This window comes from Danio rerio, chromosome 10, assembly GCF_052040795.2.
Source record: "Danio rerio strain M-AB ecotype USA chromosome 10, GRCz13ab, whole genome shotgun sequence".
Classification (NCBI taxonomy): domain Eukaryota; kingdom Metazoa; phylum Chordata; class Actinopteri; order Cypriniformes; family Danionidae; genus Danio; species Danio rerio.
In genome coordinates, this window is record NC_141030.1 from 4,410,001 (window position 1) to 4,427,500 (window position 17,500).

Here is a 17,500-nt window from a genome sequence, read left to right on the forward strand (position 1 = left end):
TTGCTCCAAAAAGCATACCAGTCACCACCCACTCCCATGAAGCATTGCGAATGATGTAATCAAGTCATCTTCCTGACTCCCAAAATACCTAATGCTAATAATGACATTGAATGTATTGATTATAATACATTTAAAATAATATATTGTGTATGCAATATTTCTATAATATATGATACATGGTTATGTTAGCATCAATTAAACACTATTTTTGTTTATAGTTATTATGGGTATTTAAATTAAGTTAAAGTTAAGTTTTAGATAGAATTTGTTTATTAGATATAAAATGTATAGTTTTACTTTGAAGTTATATGATATTATCTTTGTTATAATATTATATTATGAAGTTATGATATTATCTTGCCAAATTTGCTTTATATACTTTCCATATTTATTTTAAATAATTAAAATGTTGATGTTTTAAGATGTTTATTTAATTGTAGTACCTCTGATATGATTATAGCAACTGATTTGGTATTACTTTTAAATTTACAATAATGTTTTTTTTATTGTGTTGGTGTTCATTTTTATATTAGATTACCTAATTTGCTTTGCCTAATTGGATATTTTATGTGTAATTTTGTGTACTTTTTGGTTTGTTCAAAGGTTGGCTTATTGATTATGGCTTGTTTATTTATTATGAAATGAGAAAATACATGAACTTATAGAGCCAGATCAGTCTCAAAAATAATAAATTTACAAAATATAATTTATACATCCACAACACAATTCACATTTACTAAATCCAATTCATTAATTCATAACACAATTAATAAATACACAAATCTAATTTGTAAATTCAAAACACGATTGATAAATGCACAAATCCAATTCATGAATTCAAAACACGATTCAAAAATACACAAATGTAATTCGTAAATTCATAACAAGATTTAAAAATACACAAATCCAATTCGTTGATTTAAAACACAATTTTAAAATATGCAAATCCAATTTGTAAATTTAAAACACGATTCATACTTTCACATGTTCAAATCGTCAATTCAAAACACGATTCAAAAATACACAAATGTAATTCGTAAGTTCAAAAGACAATTCATAAATACATAAATCCAATTTGTATATTCAAAGCAAGATTCATAAATGCACAATTCTAAATCATGAATTCAAAACACGAATTATAAATGCACAATTCTAAGTCATGAATTTAAAACACGAATTATAAATGGACAAATCCAATTCGTAAATTAAAAAAACGATTCATATTACACAAATTCAATTTGTCAATTCAAAACAGAATTCAAAAATACGCAAATCCAATTCTTCAATTTAAAAAACGATTCATAAATACATAAATCTAATTAATAAATTCAAAACACGATTCATAAATACACAAACCCAATTCGTAAATTCAAAACACGATTCATAAATGCACAAATTCGATTCGTAAATTTAAAAAACGATTCATATTTACACAAATTCAATTAGCCAATTCAAAACACGATTCATAAATACACAAATCCAATTCGAAAATTCAAAAAACGATGCATAATTACACAAATTCAATTCTAAATAAAAAAAATATAAAAATTACACAAATTCAATTCGTAAATAAAAAAATATTTATATTTACACAAATTCAACTCGTAAATTCAAAAAACGATTCATAATTACACAAATTCAATTCGTAAATTCAAAAAACGATTCATAAATACAGAAATCCAATTCATTTAGTGAAAATATTTTTGATTTTCACTTGTGGATTCACAAATTGTGTGTTGTATGAAAGAATTGTGTTTTGAATTTATAAATTGTATTTTGTAAATGTGAATTGTGCTGTTCATGAATTAATTTTATTTTACAAATATATTATTTTTGAAACTGATCTGACTCCATAGAACCCAGCCTGCCGGTAACGTGTGTTTCATGATCTGTACCGATTTGCCTAATTTCCAAGGAACGAGCCGCAGACGACATACCATCTGTCTCCCGCCGTTTGAGCGCGACGGCTCCCGTTGCTATTCCTGCGAGCCGTCGGTGGCGATTCCATGGCGACAAGATGACTGACATGTGTCGCATCTCTCCACAGGTGCTGCACGATCTCGCTGTGAGGGTGGGGGTGGGACCTGAAGGAAGCCACCCGCGGTGTCCGGAAACCTCGGGACTTGGGGGTGGGGGTGGGACGGAGGGGCCCCTGCTGTTCCTCTCACTTCCAGATGCGACTTAAACTCATCCAGAACAACTCTAACCACTTTGGGACCTCGCTGGCTGCTTTCCGTAACTGTAAGGATGATGGCTGGCTTGGTGTTTTCCAGCAGTAATTGGATACTTTTTTTTTTTTCTCTTTACTAGCCGCAAAGCTCTCCGGGTGTCCGTAGAGCAAGTCTTCGGGCCAACAAACTCTCTTTAGATTGACTAGAGAGAGGAAAGACAATGGGATACAGGAAATACACAAAGCACAGCAGACTGGAATCTTGGACAGCGAGACTTTTTAGTGCTTTTAGTGTATTTTTTATCCCATAAAGTCGATTTTTTTTTTGTTTTTTTTGCTGGAATTACCTCAATTTTATTTTAAGACTTGCAAGTGAGGGTTTAACTAGTTAGTACAAGAGCATGTCGCTCTCTCTATAAATATTTATTAGCCTTGTTTGTTCAGCAAAGCTCCTTTATTTGTGTCAAAAGGAGAACTTCGCCATCGCGTTTAATCCATGTTACGTTATCACAATTTTTTTTTGTTTCTTCGCTTTCTAAGCGGTAAATTCCTTCACACGAGAGGGAAGCAGCGTGTTATAAAGCTTCCCATTCTTAGAGGTCTTCAGCACCAGGCGCTGTGTCTGTGGTGGGTCAACCTTTTGACTTTGAAAGGCCGGTGGGGGTTCTGTCCTGTCCCTACTGTTTTTGGAAATTTGATATTCACCCTGAGAACATCCCTTTGTGACCTGCCTGGCCGGCATCGGAATGCCATTGTTTCAAGTCGAAACTCTCCTTTGCTTGGGTTTTCTCTCTTTACCAAGCCTCCATTGAGACCCCGAGCTTCCCTCTGCCTTTAAACCAACTGATGGTGAATATGTTTAGTCGGAATTGGCAGGCTATTCAAGCGAGGACAATAGTTGGAGACAAAAGACTTTCCTTTTAAGAAAATAGTTTTCTTTTTCTTTCTGGAGAGAAAAGGTCTTTAACCAATTTTTTTGGTCCGTCTTCGACACCTCTCGGTTTCCTTGTTCTACCTCCTTTCTCTCATTATTGTGATATACACAAAGCTTAAAGTGAAGTTATTTGTGCCCGCAGAGTTTCTTTTGTAAATAACCTGTATAATATGAATCACTTATTAACAATAAATATGTTGTAAATTATATGTCTTCTCCGTTTGGTCTGTGCTGAATCCTCCGCCGTCGTCTCATTCAATATTTTCCTATGAAATGTGGCGCTCTTCCCGAGAGAAAACCTAAATTAGCATGCTCTCTGTAGCCAGAGCTACCGCTTGAAGTTCCTAAATGGCGACGAGGATTGTTTTAAAAGCGGTTTCTGTATGATTAGATCCATTTTCGTTTGATTAGGGGGCACCGGGTTTGAGATATGCCTGAGAAATGCCGTCTTTATGTTTACACTGAACTAATCTTAAACAGTGGGAAAATAGTTTCAGCTGAGAGAGAGGGAGAGAAGTCAAAGGAGGAGACTGTTTGTGAAATGCTCGGCTACAAATCTCCAGTGGTTTGGACGGTCTTTGAGACCGCTGGGTTTGGGTGGTTGGGTCTCTGGAGTATCGGCTGTGATTACTCCGGTATTCTTAATGTAAATCATTGCCTATTGATAGTGGAACCAGATCAAGCTTGCAAAGTGAAATTTCAAGCAGTGCAATAGTTATTGTGTTTGCAAATCAACCAAGGGCTGCTTCCAAACCTCTTGGTTCCTAGAAGACTGCATAATGTGCATGTGTATGCACACAACATGTGCTGATTACACTAACCAGATGTTCTAGTTCAGTGCTACTCAACTGGTTTTGTTTCAGAAACAATGCAGAGCAGAAATAAAAGCCTGAGATTACTTAGTAATATAATCATCAACTGCACAGGCCCAAGAAGAATATCTGCAGAATGACTAACAAGACGATGAATAATCAACTTTGTAAATGCAAGAGCAGAAATTTAACGGCCGAACACAAAAAAAAAAAAACTGCAGCACTTTAGATTAGGTCACAATTAAGCTATTAACTACTGGCTTATTACCTGCCTATTATTAAGATACTAACTGTTCATTATTAATTATAAATAGGGCCAGACAGAATCTGCAGACATTTGTTTTATGTTATTTCTGCTTAGGATTTGGTAAAAACCTGTGGATTTATGTGGAATTAATTTAGGAGTATCATAATGAAAACCTTAATAAACGAAATATACGAAACGAAATATATGAAATAAAAAATAATACATTTTTAACCTTTATTTAATGTTTACAATGCAAATCCAAATAGATTTACTTGTTTGGTAAACAAAGACAAAAATGATTACTTTACAAACTGTATTGTCATACGAACATTTCAGTATTACTATTATTATATCACAATAATATTAGTGAAATTAAGTTAAAAACCAAATAAATGTAAATTTACACACATTTACACAAGTAAACACACTCAATGATGGGCTAAAAATCTGCAGATTTCTGCGTGCACAGATTCGGTGTCGGCCTAGTTTTAAAGTATGATCTTATTCTGCAACCTTAAGCTGACCCAAAACCTAAACCCAACTTCTACCTCACTAACTATTAATAAACAGCTAATTAGTAGTTTATTAAGCTAGTAGTGTTAGACAGCAAATTGTGAGGTGTAAGTCCTTGTAGTGTTATAGTGTTCAAATCCAAGTGTACATACACTGTTTTTAACACTGATGTGGGTTAAATTAAACACTTAAACACTCATTTTAGTAAGGCAACAGAACAGAGTTTGTTGACACGTTATGTTATTATTATTCCAGCATATTAAAACATTCAAATAACCTTTTTTTTTTGTGAATTTCATGTGGGAAAAATGTTAGCGTTTACTCATGTCAGTTTAAAGAAAAATGCTGCTAAATATGACCTGGCAGTGGTGATAGAGTATTTAATCTAGTATACAGTTTTTGCACTCTTTGTATGAAATGATTTACTCTGCTTTAGTGTATATATTTAATACTTTTTAAAGTGTAATTTATACACTGGGCTGGTACACTGAAAAAAATTATTCAAAGATGATTCCTTGAATTTACTCAATTTTTTTACGTTAAGGGGTTGTAAACAATTTATTTGGGTTGAATTTAAACAAGCAAATTAAGTTGAACATTATTAAATTTAATTTGTTTGTTTTAAATTCAACACAAATAAATTGTTTGCAACAGTTCTGCATGCAACACTTTTTTCAGTGTTGGACTAAAGAAGAAAGTGCAATTTAAGACCTTTTATGACCTTTTTATGACCAAAATAAGACCTTTTATGTAAACTGGACAATTTGCTCTCCAGGTGTTAAAACATTTAATGTGGTGTGTATTCTTACACTCCTAGTGTAAAATGTTTTACGCTGCAGAGGTGTATATATTCAACACTTTTGAAAGTGTTACCTGGGTAAAGTCAATACGGGGCCGGCTGGAAGTGCAATATGCACATTAATATAGCAGCATTTTTTATGACACTGTATAACAATAATTAATATTTTTACAGTGCTGTGACGGTTGGGTGTAGGGTTGGGGTGGGGGTAGACTTTAATAAAATACAATAAATGGGAAATTTACTAAATAATATAAATAATTCTCGTTAACTTCCGGCTGCATCCATATCCGATCTAGCAACAACCTGTTACCTGGGCACTGGGCTGGTGGGACTCATATATAGACCAGAAAAGTGTTTAATTCAACAACTGTGGTGTAAAAGTTGCTAAACCCAACTTCTACCTTACTAACTATTAATAAACAGATAATTAGTGGTTTATTAAGCTAGTAGTGTTCGTTAATTCCTAATAATATTTTAATTGTGACTTAAAGTGTTACCAATAAACATTATATCCTAAAGTTGTGTGTGTGTGTGTGTGTGTATATATATATATATATATACATACATACATATATATATATATATATATATATATTTATTTATTTATTTATTTATTTATTTTTTCAAATGCATGATCCTGTTAATTTTTAATTTTTAGCATTTTAGTATTTAGCAAATTGCTAAATTTGTTTTAGGGTTGTCACCCACCATTTATTCACTTCATTAGCCTCCTAGGGCTTAGTAGCCACATACGTGGACAGCACATTTTAGCTCTTAAGTGGCTATTTAAATTACTTTGAATGTTTTATATGTTGTTACAGACATACAATGTCATCCTGCAACTGTTTTGCAGCATATAAAATGTTCTAAACACTATTTTAAACTGTCCAAAATGGGCAAAAAATGTTGTTTTACTTTCTGATAGTTAAAACATGTTAAAAAAAAATGTATATGTTATATATGCATTAAAAGAGTAACAGTCAGGAAAAGGTGTTTTATGGAAATTCAGACTACGAGTCCACATATATGGACATAATTTTTTCTCTAAAAGTACATCAAAAGATGATACTTATGGTTTATTCTAATTAGGTTCCAATAAGCGCAAATAGCAAAGAGAAATAAAAAATGCATGTAAAAAAAACAGTTTGGGCCTTAAGAGGTTAATCTAAAACAAGTCTCGAGTAGTAGCACCTAAATGCCCCAACAAGTCATCATGCATTAAACATGCTAGATTTCAGTTGTAATGTCACCGTGTGATGTCCTCGTGTTTTGTGCGCTCTGCACGTCCTTGCTGATATTTGCGTCTCTATTCCAGTGCAGCGGAGAAGGAGTCAATACCACGGCGATTCTGATTCCCAAGAGTGACGCACCGTCTAAGAGACGGAATCTCTAACAGGAAACGCAGTCTGAAAAATGTCCTAGTGCAGTTAGGCCGAAGGTGCATTTTCTTTGGCTGGCGCCAGACATTCTTGCTCTTGTTTTTCCAATTTACTGGAGCTACAGTGAGACAGTTTTCCCATTTGGAGATGACTGCAAAACTCTGCCGCGACTATTGTTGGTTGTCATTACGACAGGCGTTTACAGTCATGTTTACGAACAACTTTCGGTGGTGCATTAGTCGACAACAAAAGAAAAAAACACATTAAATTAGATCTGTGCATTTTTAGAGTCGTTAATCGATCGCATTTTAATAAGTCCACCCTCCTGATGTCATTACGTCTCACTTAAGCGTATTAAATGCTGATTTGATTTGCCTCCAACTTGAAGCCGTTTCTCTCTTCCAGGGCAGGCAACATAGTGCTGTTCAAACCTGCGACGCATGTTTGTTTAAGACAGCGATCGCTTTGCCATTCCCCAGCGCGTGTGTTGGCCGGAGCGTGGCCACATGGTTTAGTCCTCACATACATGTTAATATGCAACACAAGTGGCTCTAAAATTGCAGGCCTTTGAGAGCTTTGACAGTCTGCGCATTCATTCAGTCCCAAAGCAGGTTTTCCTATTCATCTCCCCTCACAGAGGAACACCATGGTGGGACTGCTGGAGGACGGGAGAAAAAGTGGTGGAGGAGGAGGAGGAGGAGATGGAGGAGGGGTATCTAAGCCCAGCTTGGCTTCAAGAATGGGATTCAGCAATTGGTGTGCAAATGGCAGTGTCTCCCACAGTCCAGCGATCCCCAAGGAGCCCAGCAGCGGAGGGCCACTGGCTTGGGTCTCTTGTCTGTCCTCTGAATTTTTCATAGGTCAGCCTTCACAATGCACACTTAAATAGCTGGGCAGAGCCGATGGAAATCAGCATAGAGAGAGAAAGAGGGGGGAAATCCACCCCCCACCTCTCCAACAATAGGAATAAACAAAGATTTTGCTATCTTTTTAAGGAGAGCTCATCCAAAAGCAAGCTGCCTGAAAAGAGAGACATTTCTCCGCTTTTTTTTTCTTTCTTTAGGAGGAAAGGGGGATGGAGAGGATCTCTTGTGCTTGGGAATGCTTCGTAATCTTGATATTTTTCTTTCTGTCCCCATTAGGGTGGACGCTTGCCTGAAACTTCCTTTTGTTTGAGCTCTATGGGCCGAGGAACCTGGTGGCACTGGCTGCTTCAGGCTGCTTGGATTCACTTAACGCTTCTATTATCTCTAATGGTTTTGGATGGCTTGTAAAGACTTCCATGTGCCTTATCTGTTTGGGAGGTGGTGGGAGGGAGACCGCGGGACGTGATTGACTGATTGTTATATGGAGCCTTCATTGAGAAAGTAAAAGCGCTAAATGTCACCGAAGGCATTTGCCAACGTTTGCGTTTGCATTAAATATGTGCATGGGAAGTGTGCCGCTGATTTATTTGACAGGTTGTAGATCATTTGATCTAGTGGGCCTTGAATGGAACCCTGCTTTGATATTGGACGTTAAGTCTGCTGATGGTGTATGCTAACTAAATTATTTTTCTTAAAAAAAAATAAATTCAGCGGCTCGATGGCGCAGTGGGTAGCAAAAGTCGCTGGTTTGAGCCTCTGCTAGGTCAGTTGTCATTTCTGTGTGGAGTTTGCATGTTCTCCCTGTGTTTGCGTTGGTTTCCTCCAGGTGGTCCGGTTTCCCCCACAGTCCAAACACTTGCACTATTGGTGAATTAGGTAATCTAAATTGTTCATAGTGTGTGTATGAGTGTGTGAGTGTTTCCCAATGATGTGTTCCGCTGTGTAAAACATATGCAGGATAAGTCGGCGATTCATTCCGCAGTGGTGACCCCTGATTAATAAAGGGACTGAACTGCGTGCATCTTTTACACATTGTTTTAGTCAATCACCTGAGCCATGGATGTCATGTGACTAATTGCCTCGCATTTATTACGTCTTGACAGTGCTGATTGAGTGATGACACCGCAAGCCCCTCAAAAGCAACTGTACTAAACTGTGACGTCAATTTCAGGCTTTTACAATGTTGACCCGTAAACCTTCTTTACTGTACAATAGGGCCTATAAGATCCAGAACAGACTTTCTGGATGGACACATCACTGTTTTGCTCTATCACTTCTAAAGCTTTAACATTTCAAAACTACATTATGAACACAGGTATTAAACTGTACTATCAAATTTTAACAACCCGGGCTCATTGTGGAAACGTAGCCCCGCGGACGTTTCTGCAGACCGTGATTTACGTCCCGGGAGGTACGTATTCGAGCGGTTTTTGTTTTCGCGGATCCGCGAGAGGCCGCTGTGCGCGCTTTTTCACGTCTCGGGCGCCTATCGGGAGCGCGGGCCATTCGCGCCCGCGCCGTTCTAGCACGAAAAGCCGCCGGGTCGGCCGACTCAGCCACCCTCCTCTTCCTTCTCCTTCTTCCCTAAACCCGAGCGACTGTTCGCAAAAGCCGTCCAGAAAAAAAAAAAAGCAAAAGCCCTCGTCTTCGATTTCGACCGCGTTTTCGGATCCCGCCGCTTTCTCGTACTTATTTTTATCGGATTCCGTTTTTCGTCTTACCTGATTTCCGGAACCGATATTCCCCGGACTCAATCCCGGTCGTCGTCCCCGCGGCCGGCTCCTCCTCCTCTTCCTCCGGGGCCTCTGCTCCGCTGTGAGCTAAGCGGACAAACTGGTTGCATCGGGAAAGCCCTCCACTTAGAGGTGAGCCGTCAGCCGGCGAGCGCGAAGAGGAGGGGCGGAGCGGCGCCACACCGCCCAGCAGCATTTGCTCGAAAAAAACTAAACGCGGCCATACGTAACTCCAGCCACGTAAATCGCGGTCTCCAGAAACGTCCGCGGGGCTACGTTTCCAGAATGAGCTTGGATTGAATTTTAAATAGCCCCACCTCAGCAGCCCTATGTGCTTTGGTACCAAAACTCAACACAAGGACTGATCGTTCCACCAGATTAATAAAGGGACTGAGCCGAAAAGAAAATGAATGGATGGTTTTTGTGTAAACACAAGTTTTCTGCCTGCTAGCATTCCCATTTATCTGAATGGCACTCGCTCGGCTGAAAGCACACTGCGTTCATCTTTTACACATTGTTTTAGTCAATCACCTGAGCCATGAATGTCATGTGACTAATTACCTCGCATTTATTACGTCTTGACAGTGCTGATTGAGTGATGACACCGCAAGCCCCTTAATAGCAACTGTTCTAAACTGTGACGTCAATTTCACGCTTTTACAATCTTGACCAGTAAACCTTCTTTACATTTATACGTTCTAGCATACACATATATGTTGTTAGTTTAGCTTACTTTTTTGATCCAGAGTGCATAAGCTGCATTGAAAGTAAGCATTTCCTCAGTTTGATAGATTATTGTAACTGGAAGTTGAAACTTCTAGATGGTTTTAAGGCAAGGCAAGGCAAGGCAAGTTTATTTATATAGCATATTTCATACACTGTGGCAATTTAAAGTGCTTTAGATAAACAAGAATAAAAGAAACAAGTCAAATAAAAATTAAAACGAATAATAAAAATGAGTAAAAAAAACAAAAAACAATCTGTCTGCAATCTGTCGGACGCAGCACAGTGCTCATTCAGTAAAGGCACAGCTAAACAGATGTGTTTTCAGTCTTGATTTGAATGTGCCTAATGTTGGCGCACATCTGATCATTTCTGGAAGCTGATTCCAGCAGCGAGGGGCATGAATTAATTACTCAAATGGATTAAGTTCACAGCACTCATTAGGATAAGTTTTTGAACTTATATGGTTTGTTGCAATCGGTTTTCTCAAATGGTTTGAGTTACCTTAGCTTAACAGTTTATATATATATATATATATATATATATATATATATATATATATATATATATATATATATATATAAACTGTTAAGCTAAGGTAACATGGTAAATTGCAACAAACCATTTAAGTTCAAAAACTAATCCTAATGAGTACTGTGAACTTAATCCATGTGAGTAAACAGCAATTTGAGCACAGTAAAACCCAATAAATAAAGAGAACTTAAATCAACTGAGTACTGTAAAACAATAAGTTAAGGGAACTCAAACCGTTTGAGGAAACCAATTGCTACAAACCATTTGAGTTAAAAAACGAATAATCTATATGAGTACTGTGAACTTATTTCATTTAAGTTGAAGTAATGAGGTATTTAATTAACTCATAACCTTCAACACTGAGTTCAAAACTCTTTTCAAATGAGTAGAATTTACTTTCAGTCATTTTTTTGAGTTACCTTCATTCATTTCATTTAATAAAGTTGACTGTTGGGTTTTACAGTGTATATATATAAGCATTTTTCATTTACTATTAATAATGTTTTGCTATTTATATTACTTGCTGCCTTTAAAACATCTAATCATAATGCACTGAATGGAAACGTCACATTCTGTTAAATGAAGATGCATAAATAAATCAAATAATGCTGTCTGCAACCATCAAACGTTGTTTATTACACAAAATTGCTCTCACTTGTAGCGACTAATATTCAACCACGAAAGAACCAGGGATTGTTTTCTTTTAAAAGTCGTTAAGTCTCATATTCGTGCGTTTGCATTTGGCAAACAGTGTCGCCATTTTTGCATTCAACATCGTTTTGCTCTGAGTGACCTTTTCCAATCAGACCTGCAAGCTGTTTTCAGGTCGTGACCCACCAGTTGAGGACCGCTCATGATCCAGACCATATGGATATAGATTTGGTGGACCCCCATCCCCCCACGAGCTTGACTTGTGGCTCTTGGTCGGTTGCCGTACGTATGACTCAACATGGCTTGGGATTCAGGGCTGGAAACATCAATACAGCTTTTTCTTTTCGCCTCTTTTCTCTCTTTTTCACTCCCTTTCCCTCCAATTCCTCAAAGCCCCCCACCTTTAGCTGCTGGCTGACCTCTCCTTGTCTTCCAGAGAAGGCCTCAGCGTGTCAGGAGCTGGGGGGAGTTTGGGGGTCTGTGATGGACTGAAAAAAGCAGCTGTGCTGCTGTGCTGATGGCCCACTGTGCGTTTTCCCCCCCCCCCCCTCGTCACACCGAGCGAAGGCCTCCTGCCGTTTTCCTCTGCCAGGCAGCCGCAAACTCCTCCAGCAGCCCCTCGCTGTAACCTGAGCCGCATTTCAGCTCCCTGAGCTTTGATTAGTGCAGGAAAACGAAGTTGTTATATGCTCCTATTGGACAAAATCAGCTTTATCAGTATGTACAACTCAGGATTGGAGCTGTTGTTTTCCTTTAGTATTTGGAAAAACACCAACCCTCATGTAAAAAATATCTGCGAAATTCCTGAGTTGTAAATGTGAGCAGTTTAAAACTTTCAACTGAAGAAGTGTTTAGAGCATTGCTTTAACATTTTTCCCTATCAAAAGACACAATTACATAGGAAAAAACATTTTACCAAGGACGAAACAAATTTACATTCCCCATTCATTTTCTTGTTGGCTTAGTCCCTTTATTAATCCGGGGTAGCCACAGCGGAATGAACCGCCAACTTATCCAGCAAGTTTTTACGCAGTGGATGCCCTTCCAGCCGAAACCCATCTCTGGGAAACATTCACGCACACACACTCATACACTACGGACAATTTAGCCTACCCAATTCACCTGTACCGAATGTCTTTGGACTGTGGGGGAAACCGAAGCACCCGGAGGAAACCCACACGAACGCATTTTAGTGAATTTTCATTTTAGAAAAAAATAAATAAATAAAAAAATGAGGGCGAGGCAGTGGCGCAGTAGGTAGTGCTGTCGCCTCACATCAAAAAGGTCGCTGGGTCGCGGGTTCGAATCTCGGCTTAGTTGGTGTTTCTGTGTGGAGTCTGCATGTTCTCCCTGCCTTCGTGTAGGTTTCCTCCGGTTTCCCCCACAGTCCAAAGACATGCCGTACAGGTGAATTGGGTAGGCTAAATTGTCCGTAGTGAATGAGTGTGTGTGTGTGAATGTGTGTGTGGATGTTTCCCAGAGATGGGTTGCAGCTGGAAGGGGATCCGCTGCGTAAAATCTTGCTGGATAAGTTGGCGGTTCATTCTGCTGTGGCGACCCCGGATTAATGAAGGGACTAAGCCGACAAGAAAAACGAAATGATGAAATGAAAAAAAAATGAATAAGACACGAAACACTTTTACCAGTCCCGAAACAAATTTACAATGACAGATTCTTTACGGAAAGGGAATATTCCACACACCGGAAGTGACACGAAAAGTACCATTCATTTCTTTTCAGCTTAGTGCCTTTATTAATCTGGGGTCACCACAGCGGAATTAACCGCCAACCTATCCAGCTCATGTTTGCTCATCCAGCTTCAAACCATCCCTGGCAAACATCCATACACACTCATTTACACCCATACACTGCGGACAATTCAGCCTTCACAATTTACCCATACCGCATGTCTTTGGACTGTGGCGGAAACTGGAGCACCCAGAGGAAACCCACGCCAACGTGGGGAGAACATGCAAACTCCACATAGAAACGCCAACTGACTCAGCCGAGGCTCGAACTAGCGACCTTCTTGCTGTGAGGCGACAGCACTACCTACTGCCCCACTGCATCGCCATGGAATATACCACACACTTGGAAAAAGTATCAGCTCGAGTGTGACTTTGTAGACACAGGTTAACATGCATTTGCTATTTATTTTTTCATATTATTATTTGCTATTTTTAACGTCAAAACGACTCTTGCGTCAAGCTGAAACTAGGTAACAACAATTGCCTCACGCCTTGTGCCACATTGCGCCGGGTTTATGATAGGACCCAAAATGTTCACGTGTCTATTTACACAAGAATAGCGTGATTTATCCACGCTTGCCGCGTCTGGTGTGAACACAGCATCAGTTTCATTTTTGAGTAGAGAAAATAACACTTTCCCTCACACTTCCTATAATATATCCCTAGTAGCAAAGAATTCTGACCCAGATTTGGCATAAAGCTGGCACAGCAGGCATTCATCCGGCACTGGCATACAGCATGTGGGCCAAACATGGCCTGGGTTTGGCAGAGGTGGCACCCCCAAATAGCTAAATTTCTCTGGCCCAGATCTGGCCCACACAATCAGGTTTTGCTTGGCCCACATGCCGCAGTAAATTACGGTACATGACTGGACCAAATCTGGCTTCCAGACAAGGGCCAAACATGGACCATATCTGGGCCAAGTCTCAGCCAAGTTAATAACTCATAACTGGGCCTGAACTGGGCCAGATAGGTTGGTGTGTCACGATTGCAATGAAATTGGTAAACCCATGGAGTGATGCGCTTTAGGCACACTATGGGCACGCTTTTTCTCAAAGTGACCTGATTGGTAGAATTTTTTTTCTTTACTCAAAAATGATTTTAGTGTATTTTAAATGTGGGTCAAGACTGGCCAAACTCACATGGCCCACTTATCACATATTTAAATCTGGGCCAAATACTACGTTTTTCATCTGGCCCAAATCTTGTGTGCCGCCTTAAAGACGGTGCCACCATCACTCATCACTCCATGGGTTTATCAATTTCATTGCAATCGTGACACACCAACCTGTCTGGCCCAGTTCAGGCCCAGTTATGAGTTATTAACTTGAGACTTGGCCCAGATATGGTCCATGTTTGGCCCTTGTCTGGAAGCCAGATTTGGTCCAGTCATGTACCGTAAATCACTGCGGCATGTGGGCCAAGCAAAACCTGATTGTGTGGGCCAGAGCTGGGCCAGAGAAATTTTGCTATGTGGGATCCAGCTGAGCACACGACTTGATTCAACCGGGATCTGCAACAGTGTTTGTCTTCCTCTTTTTATTTTTCGGGGGCTGGGCCGGGGGGGGTTCAATTTTCCTGGGATTGCGTGCGCAACAATTAGTTGGGGCTTAAGTTTCATATTGATGTCCCGCCGAAATGACTAAAGACTCGTTATCAAGACGATTGATTTGAAGCACTATGACTCGAACGACTCGACTCTTTTATAGATGAATCAATAGTTTTAAACACTGTGCACTTTCAGATTCAAGCCTTAGCTGGATATTAGTGCTGTGTTACACACTGCACAGAAGGTCATGTTCAAAAACCCATAATAGAGGCTTTTTAAAACACCATGACACTCCTGCATTATTTAATGAATTAATCATGTTCTTTATTGAACATCGATGCTTTAAATCACGACTATTCCCAGACAATTTACTCAGGGAGCTACGGGTTTTGTGTTATTTATTTATAGCTTGTTTCCACAGGTGTGTGTTGGATGCTAACTAGCGAGCCGCTTCCTGTCGCTAGCAGACGTTTTAAAGATAAATGCAAAATGCAAGTCAACATCTCTTCTCACTCGGGCCTTGTTTATGACTCCAAAGTCTCTAGATGATTGCAAGTTGTAGCCAGCGCTACAAAGAGATCCAGCTAAACGCAAACAGTCCATTTGCCTGGCTCTCGGATAAACCCCAGCAGAGAGGTGCTTGATGATTAATTAATCAGTGAACTGGCAGTCTTGACTGAATAATTCATCCCGTGCCCTGTCTGTAATTTCTGCATCTCCATATTAGATTCCGGATCTAACGGGGAGCGCGTGGCTCGGCGGCGAGGTTACCTGCTCCGTGGCCCCTGTCATTCATGTGCTTAATGAGATGACAGACTCAAAAGTATCTGATTCGCTTTCGAAAATAATTAACCCAAACCTTTACAAATTGGCTGCGCTGACGCAACGGCTGACATAACAAAAAAAAAAAAAAAAGGCGGATGGTGGAAATGCTCTTAATTACCGCTAATTATCCATCTGGGCTAATTAATGGCTACCCCACTGGGTCACTCATTAGAGTCTGTGCATTTTGCATCGACTGCAGGCTTTACGTTACAATGGAGTCACTTTCTAGGCCTGCCGCTGAAGCTTTGCTCTGCTAGGTGCAGGCTGGTTACCTGATAAGGAGGCTGGAGACAGAGACCTAAGGCTGAAACTGGAGCCGTTACGGAGCGAGAAAGCCAATCCGCTGCTGGGGGGAAGCAAGCTGAAGGGAAGTCAGCGGCACAGGCATATCAGATCAAAGGAAATGATATTGGGGCATGCATGGGTTTATACTACCTGACATGCAGGGTTATTCGGATGCCAAATTTGCCATGGCCAAATTCTTGTTCTTTTTCCCCACAGGAACAAAAATAAAGTTGGTGAAACTGGTCAACCATCATGTCTTTTGTGGTGAAGGTGGTTGACCACAGACATCTTGTTGGTTAAACCAACCATGAAACCTGGTGGAGTCACCATTACGTGTGAGTAAAAAAAAGCTATATATTTTGCTATATGTTTTTTTTTTTTAATTATTAGTATTATTATTGTTATTGCTAGCATACATTAGCTACACAAATACATATTATGTTAAATAAAAAAAATCTGTGTTTTACTTTTATTTTTTTTTTAACATAATAGTTTTAATAACTAACTTCCAATAACTAATTTCTATTGTATTCTGATATTTTTTGAGAATTTGCAAGACATCAGTATTCATTCATTCATTTTCTTTTTTGGCTTAGTCCCTTTATTAATCCGGGGTCGCCACAGCGGAATGAACCGCCAACTTATCCAGCACATGTTTTACCCAGCGAATGCTTTTCCAACTGCATCCCATCTCTGGTAAACATCCATACACTCATTCACACATACAGTACACTACAGACAATTTAGCCTACCCAGTTCAGCTGTACCGCATGTCTTTGGACTGTCAGGGAAACCCGGAGAACATGCAAACTCCACACAGAAACCCCAACTGACCTAGCCGAGGCTCGAACCAGCGACCTTCTTGCTGTGAGGCGACAGCACTACCTTCTGCGCCCCTGCCTCGCCCCCACTAGTATCAAGCTGTTTTAAAACGGCTTTCATTTCAGTCAAAGAATATGCTTGTTCTTGTTTGGTGAATTATAATTATGAATTTAAAAAATTGCCCTCTAAGAAAACAAATATTTTTCAGTTTATGGTCTTTATTGTATTGATTAGTTATATTTATGGCACCATTTTTTTTAAAGGGCACCTAAAGTCAACTTTTGGAAGCTGATTGGACAAAAATGTGTGTAGGAATAGTGAGTAAACAGTCACATTAGAGTGGTAAAAACATATTAAATATATAAACTCACCGGCCACTTTATTAGGTACACCTGTCCAACTGCTAGTTAACACAAATTTCTAAACAGCCAATCACATGGCAGCAACTCATTGCGTTTAAGCATGTAAACATAGTCAAGACGGTAATCTGCAGTTCAAATTGAGCATCAGAATGGGGAAGAAAGCTGATTTAAGTGACTTTGAACGTGGCATGGTTGTTGGTGTCAGATGGGCTTGTCTAAGTATGTCAAAAACTGCTAATCTACTGGGATTTTCACGCACAACCACATCTAGGGTTTACAGAGAATGGTCCAAAAAAAGAGAAAATATCCAGTGAGCGACAGTTCTGTTGGTGCAAATACCTTATTGATGCCAGAGGTCAGAGGAGAATGGCCAGACCGGTTCCAGCTGATAGAAAGGCGACGGTAACTCAAATAATCACTTGTTAAAACTGAGGTCTGCAGAAGAGCATCTTTGAACCACAACACGTCTAACCTTGAGATGGATGGGCTACAGCAGCAGAAGACCACATCGGGTGCCACTCCAGTCAGCTAAGAACAGAAAACTG

At 39.4% G+C, this 17,500-nt stretch overlaps 1 protein-coding gene and 1 long non-coding RNA gene across 2 annotated transcripts in view; one reads left to right on the plus strand and one right to left on the minus strand.

Moving 5' to 3' along the window:
* The window catches only part of mn1a (MN1 proto-oncogene, transcriptional regulator a), a 20,216-nt gene extending 16,905 nt beyond the window's left edge, over positions 1–3,311 (plus strand). Inside the window, exon 4 of the mRNA XM_087269964.1 lies at positions 2,048–3,311. The gene's annotated coding sequence lies outside the window, so the exon portion shown is untranslated. The remainder of the gene's footprint in view (positions 1–2,047) is intronic.
* LOC147834968 (uncharacterized) overlaps positions 1–17,500 on the minus strand; it is a 722,499-nt gene that overhangs the window by 320,194 nt on the left and 384,805 nt on the right. The window lies entirely within an intron of this gene.